The sequence below is a fragment of the Furipterus horrens genome, unplaced genomic scaffold, assembly GCF_987537825.1.
Source record: "Furipterus horrens unplaced genomic scaffold, mFurHor1.1.pri manual_scaffold_5, whole genome shotgun sequence".
Lineage (NCBI taxonomy): Eukaryota > Metazoa > Chordata > Mammalia > Chiroptera > Furipteridae > Furipterus > Furipterus horrens.
This window is the reverse complement of record NW_028327175.1, coordinates 203293272-203300466: the sequence shown is the minus strand read 5'-3', so window position 1 is coordinate 203300466 and position 7195 is coordinate 203293272.

Below are 7195 nucleotides of genomic sequence, written 5' to 3'. Positions count from 1 at the left end.
CTGGAGGAAGAAAAAAAAAATGTATTCATGTGTCTGTAAGCAGAGCAGGTGTCTGAGAGGGCCTTTAAGAAGTATTTGCAAAGCCCCAAGTTCCATGATAAGTTTACCATGCTCGCGTCAATGCTCTGGTTTTCTTCTGAACAGACAGAAACTACAGAAGGTTTATCTTTGCGGGACAAACCTGACGTCGTTTATGACATGAAAGATGCACAGCGCCCCCTCCAGTTCTTCGATAGGCGTATTCAGCGCCACGACGCCGAACAGGGCGAGAGAAGGAGCACTAGGAAGCTAAAGCAAGTCCCGAGAGGGTCCAGAAGCAAGACAGAGGTTTTGCCAGAGGGGAAGAAAAACTACCCCCACTCCTGGGTCATCGGTATTCTCACCTCCAAAGGCCTGGCTGGCCGGGGCGGAGGGAGGGGGCTCAGGGGCTAGGCTCCCAGGAAAGGCGCCTTTCCTTTCTTTGCTGCCGCTCCCCGAGGGCTGCGCCGGCTCCCCTAGAGCTGGCACCCTCTGTCACCTGCTGTCACTACACCTCCGCAAGCCTGCCGGCTGCCGAGCGGCCCGTGGCCCGGCGGTGACTCTGGAGGGATGACGCTTCCTTGGACACGCATCCAAAGGCCCTAGAACCGGCACCCGCCTCGTCCCCCACTCAGGGGGGAAGTCTCTGACAGGCAAACCCAGTGCCCCGCAGGCTAGGAGTCCCGCACGCCCAACGACGCGAAACTGACGGGGCTCATCTAAACTGTTCCCAGACCTCCAGGGGTAGGATTCGGGACACTTCCACACAATTCCCGAGTAGCCGTTCTGAACACTCGGGGAGCCTGCCACGTGTCAGACCCTGCGCTAGTGTATTTCACTCGTTTTACTCTAGTTCATTAAACGGCCACCACCACTCGAGGCGGCACCGAAGCCCAGAGAAGGAAAGCAACGGGTGCGAGGCCACACAGACTTAACCCAGATCTGCACACCTACCACGCCTGTACTCCGAACGGTATAGAATAGTTTCTCCACCTAGGGCTTGGCCCTGCACGTCAAAATAATAACGCATCGTCCTAAGCCTCAAGGAAGTTTCAAATAAGAATCAAAAGTGTCCACCAGTAAAGGCACAATAACAAGCGTTCGCTTCAAGTTTACTACGGCACACGGGCCAACCCTCCCGAAATACGTGAGATCCTACGTATGTGAGCACATGAGATATTGAAACCCTCTCCCCCCTGTGAGCTCACTTACTCATCATCGAGCTTATAAATTTTTTCAGGGACAACAACTTCATCAAGCAGCTTGTGGATGTTGCGTCGCTCTGCTGCAAGCCAAACACCGTCGTTCGCTAAAGTTCCCGGACAGGTGCCCGCACGTCCGATGGCCTCCATGGCGTATTCAACCTGGTACAAGCGACCTGCAAAACACAAGCGGTGAGAAACCGAGACTCCCTTCTGGGTGCTTGGACCACTGGGCCAAGAGAGTCAGCGGGAACCCTGACAGGCTCTACCCTCGAGTCCCTCTCTCGTTCTCTCGTGCTGCGCGTGATCGACCTGGTGACCATAATGACATCAAAACACAAGAGAGCATGAACTATACAAAAAGTGTCTTGACTTCTGCCCCCCCACCCCCACCCCCCCAAAAGTCAAGCACTTAAAAATACTTTTGAGACAGATTCTACAATTCCTATTTTGCCTCCTGGAGAAAATATAGTGGTCCTGGAGTCATAGCTTCGAGACCGCAAAGGAAAATATATACCCATGACTCCCGTCCACTGAAAGTAACTCCTGCATAAAACACATCCTGGCACCCAGAGTCCAGTGTGTAGCAGGGAACCGATCATTTCTTCCCACTCCCATTTTCTCACGCAGGTCTGTAAGCTGAGTACCAGACCCTTTGTCAGGCGATAGCTTACGGACGTGTGCGGAACTTACCGTGTGTTCTGAACTTTACGGCTCCTGTCAAAAGAAAGTAAGGTAAGATCCTTACTAAAACGAAAGTTACAACTGAAAAAGCATTTCCACGGCTTAAAACCGTTCCGTCCACCCCCTTCTTTGGCCGAGGTGAGGGACGCAAACACGATTTGACACAGGTGGAGACCGAGGCACCGGGGCTGGAGGGGAAAATCGAAAAAGCCCTTTTTTGGAAAAAAACCAACGCAGAAAAGGAGCCCAAATGAGACACGGTAGAGGCAGAAAGAGGGATGAGACCCTGCAGGTCCAAGAGGAAGAACTGGGGAAGGAGAAAGAACAGGGCGTCCAGGCGGAGCAGGAAGCTTCAGCAGAAAACACTGAGTCAGACGCCTCACGGCCAAGAGACAAACGGCCGAAGCTCAAAAAAAAAAAAAAAAAAAAAAAAAAGAATCGCAGCCGCTCGAAAGCTAAGCCAGTATCCCGACCACGGAGTCCAGGAGGACGGACACGTGAAGAGGGGCAGAGGCTTCTCCCGGGAGGGCTGGGGTCCTGCATGCGGAAGGAGGCGGGGGGTTGGGGGTAGGGGCGTGGGGCGACCTCGGCCCCAGAGCACATTTCCCAAATAGCGGAACACCAGACGAAGGCCGCAGGACCGGCGCGCCCAGACGAGATTTCTTAAAGGTGGGCCGGGGCCTCGGGGCCTGCCTGGCACTTTGGGAGGCGGTGACCTGCGACCAGGCCGCCGGAGAGTCCTCATCCCCATGCCCCACGCCGGCGCAGCCGGCACCCCCGCGGCGCCCGAAAGGCAGGTACTAACCGGAGAAGAAAAACTAGAATCGAGGGCTACACGAAGGGCCTCACGCCACAGGAAGAACCCACTATCGCCCCACCGAGTGTCCGCTGCCCATGTGGCCCACGCGCGTGCGCAGAACGATCTCGCGGGGTGGGGGGGAATGGGGCGGGGAGAACGGGCCGAAGATACGGAAGTCCTCCGGGGCGGCGGGGCCGAGGACAAGGAAGCCCTTCGGGGGCGGAGACAAGGTGGCGGAAGACTCCCGGAAGCGGGGCGAGGCCGAACACCGGGAAGTCCTTTGGGGTGGGACCAAAGTGGCGGAAGCGTGGCGGAAGTGCAGCGGAAGGCCAGACCTCCCCGGAGGCGGCTTCTAAGCCCTCCGGGGGCGGGGACCAGGTGCCGGCGGCCTATCGGAAGCGGGACGGGGGTGGTGCAAGACCTCCCTCCACATCTTTCCAAACAGTACATTTCACTTACAGCGAGTTTACGCGGCGACACATTCAGCAGGCTATTTATATCGCCCTGCTTTTCTCTCCGCCAGGCCGGTCATGTATCATGCTAAGTCCATCAACATTTCTTCTGAGAAGGAGCCAAGTCCATTTTTATTTCCTCTGGGAGATGCTGGGACTAGGTTCATTTGCATGCAGTTCATTTGCGTACGTCAAAAGTCCGGGTGGGCGTTCCAGCCGCCGCCAGGTTCTGATGCCAAAATCTTTGTCAAAGCCAAAATCTCCGAGTGGCCAGCCTGCCACTGCCTCTCTGACCCCATCTCCTGCACTCCTCCCCAGGGGTCACTCGCCTCTAGCCACACGGGCCTCCTCGCTGCTCCGCAAACACACCGGCACACGCCAGCCTCGGGGCCTTTGCACTCGCGACAGTTCCCCCGGCCTGACACACCCTCCCCGGGGTAGTCCCACGGCCGGCCGCTTCTCAGGGACACCTTTCCAGACCATCCTATTCAGACCCCGACACGCCCTGTCCTCCTTCCCAGTGTATTCTTCTCCAAGCTTACCAACACCCAAGGAGCCGAGGCACAGGCTTGAATCTCTGTGAAGCTGCTAAGTAGAAAAAAATACCGAGGCCACAGCTAGAACGGCAGCTTCGTAAAGCTTGTACGTACACTCTGCATCCCTAGAGTGCCGCCGCCGGGCGTCCCTATAGTCGCGGAGAGGACAGAAGAATAAATAGCTTAGCGGACGGCCCCCGAGCGATTTGACCTACAGAGGAGGATGGCATTGAATACAGAATGACATGCACACCTACCACACCCACTAACTGAGATATGGCGAGGCCAAACTGGATTTTTATCTTGTCATTCGTGGGTGTTCCACAGGACGAACCCATCTTTCGTCGCCCCGAAATAAATCCTTAAACAAGCTATCTTCATGTTTTGCAATAAAGAACGGTTCAGCTAATCCTGTCTAACAAATTTTTAAAAGTTAGCGTACTGGCTTCTCTCCTACAAATAACTTTTAAAAGTTCGTCATCATTAGTGAACCAAACTATTAGTTAGGCTATTATTAATAGTACTTTAAAGATGAAATATTAATACAATTCTTTGTGATCAATAAGGAACACTCCAGTTCAGGTATGTTTTTAAGTTAAATCAGAGGACTCTCATGGAAATAGGCAGAGTTCCCTAAGAAGCACTCGGTACTTAGTACAGACTTATTTAACTTCCGAGTAACAGAAGCCTTTAAATGACCAGTTAGGGGGTTGCTTGACACAACATTTCAAAAAACGTATCAACGGTAGATGTAAAATAAACGTGCTTTAATTTCCATGTTTTTAGAAAAGATTTTATTGATGTATTTTTAGAGGGGAAGTGGGGAGAAACAGAGGGGGAGAAACATCAGTGTGTGGTCACTTCTCATGCACCCACACTGACTGGGGACCTGGCCTGCAACCCAGGCCTGTGACCTGACTGGGAATCGAACCAGCAACCCTTTAGTTCACTCAACCCACGGAGCCACACCAGCCAGACATACATGATTTTAATATACAAAGATATACGAAGTACATAGTAGGTGCTCACTTTGTTGAATGCATACACGAATGAATACATGAGTCCATGCCATCTGACAATTCCCTTTTCTTTCCAATATTCGGAGTTTCATCGTCGGTCGCGAAACAACTTTCACCTAGTTGCAGAAATTTGCTATTAAGGACGATGAGGCATTAGCCTGCGCTTCTTAAAATTGGAGACCTAGTCTTACTCAGATTTGAGTATGAAGAGAGGGGATAACAGCACGCTGGTTAAGAACACAGGATTTTCAGGTGGACGGCTTGGGTTCCTTCCAGCCTCTAACACCTGCTGTCTGACCTGAAAGCAAGTTACCTCCTTCTCTGCATATCAGTTTTGCCTTCTGTAAAACTGACCACGGTGAGGATGAAATAAAACTGTGCATGGAAGTGCCAGCACGGGGTCATTCTGATTATTCCACAAATGACTACTAGAGTAATGGTAACCGATAGACCTCCAAAGACACAAATACACAGAAATACTGCAACAAAAGCAGTCACTGCCTGCAGAGCTACTGATTCTGCCTGAAACCTCCCGGAGGGCCACTAAAGGTCGTTTCCGTACAGATCACCCGAGGAACGGAACCTTGCAAAATACGAGGGAAGAGCTTGTCTGTGGAACTGGGCACTCTCTGCACAGTACAATGACAGTTCAATAAGAAGCTTTCCCAGAGTCTACACCCTTTAAAGCTAATAATGATAATTAGAAGAGCAACCTACTAATAGCACACAGATGACATATTTCAAAAAAAAAAAAAGTGAAGGGGTTCAAGCAGTGACGCACACTAAAAACAGTATAAGAACAAAAATAGGAAGGTATTGGGTCGATAGTTAAAAATACAAACAACACGGGAGAAAAACTGGGACAACTGTAAAAGAACAACAATTTAAAACAAGACCAAAAAATTGCCAATAACAGGAGACAAAGTAAACTGGATACATAAAAGGTATAAATAAGAAACATGACATTAACACTCTGAGAGACTTAAGTTTTGGCTGTACAAATTCAATTTTAACTTTGAATATCATTTCTCTAGTACTGTCTCAAATTTGGGGAGTTAGAAGAATGATTTACCTAAAAAAATTTGGTGATTAAGGAAGGACGAAGGACTGCAAAGCTGAAAACCTTATTTTGAATACTTGGCACCACCACTCGTTTAGCTGTGAACCTGCACATGCCACAATATCCTAACCTACATCAATATGGATATCTATTGGCACAATGTCAATAATTGTTAAAAGTGTATGGCAAGAACTCTTCAAGTCATTATATTTGAATATTTTATGTATGTTTGAATTTTTTAATTCTAGAAAATTAATAAGAAAGAATAACTTCTGCTTTGCTGCCTCACTGTTGTGCAGAAAAAATTAAATAAGCTATATTATCTCACTAAGTCAGGTAGTATCTAGGTAGTTTGCCATTCTTTTTCTTTTTACCCCCGCTACGACTACTCACACTTAGTGTGCTGGGACAGACGTGCGCTCTGCACAGTCTCCCGCTGGCCTTACTCCTCGCTTTCGGGGTTCCTACAGCCACCCCGAAAGAGCACTGGGCCTGATGATGGGGTACATACGAAATCTGTTAGCTCTTCTGAAGCTCCATCCAGGAAGGCTGAGTCTATTAAAGATAGAAGCCTGTTAACCCTAGGCTCATTAACGCTAAACCTATCAACCCTGAGCCTAGCCATCTAGCCCTATCCGTACAATGGACTCGGTGAGCTTCCCTTAGCTGTAATTCCCAGAGTTCCCCACAGGAGGGCAGCACTGAGACAGACGGGGAGCCACAGCCGGCAAGCACACTGACAGGTTGATGGAAGAGTTCCTCTGGAGCGCACAGGAGCAGGTGAAGCGCGTTGAGTTCAGTGGACTTAAGTGGCTTCTTGGCAATCCCAGAGCCTGGCGTCTGAATCGAGAGGTGATGATTTGCACTTTCTAAAAAAGTCTGAGCACCATCAGATTAAGTAAATGTTGAGTTTACTATTGTAATTTGATACCGTAAACCTCTCCATAGAATTGCGGAGGACGTGTAAGACCTTCGGGAGCGGGACAGAGGACCCCGAAGTCCCGGGGGGGGGAGGCCGGGAAGGGGACGCGGCAGTTCTCCGGGGGCGGGGACAGGGTGGCGGAAGACTCCCGGAAGCGAGGCGAGGCCGAACACCCGGAAGACCTTCGGGGTGGGACCAAGATGGCGGGGCAGGCTACGTGGACCTTCGGGGGTTGGGCCTCGGCTGCGTCAGACCTTCTAGGGCGGGAACAAGACGGCGGGTCCGCCGCAAGCGGAAGTCGCCCGGAAGTCCTCTGGGGTCGGACCGGGAGGGCGGAAGTGTCCCGGAAGAGCGGCGGAAGGTCAGACTTCCCGGAAGCGGCTCCTAAGTCCTCCAGGGGCGGGGGCGAGGTGCCGGAACTCTATCGGAGGATGTGTAAGACCTTCGGGAGCAGGATAGAGGACCCCGAAGTCCCGGGGCGGGGGTGGGGCAGGGAATGGGAC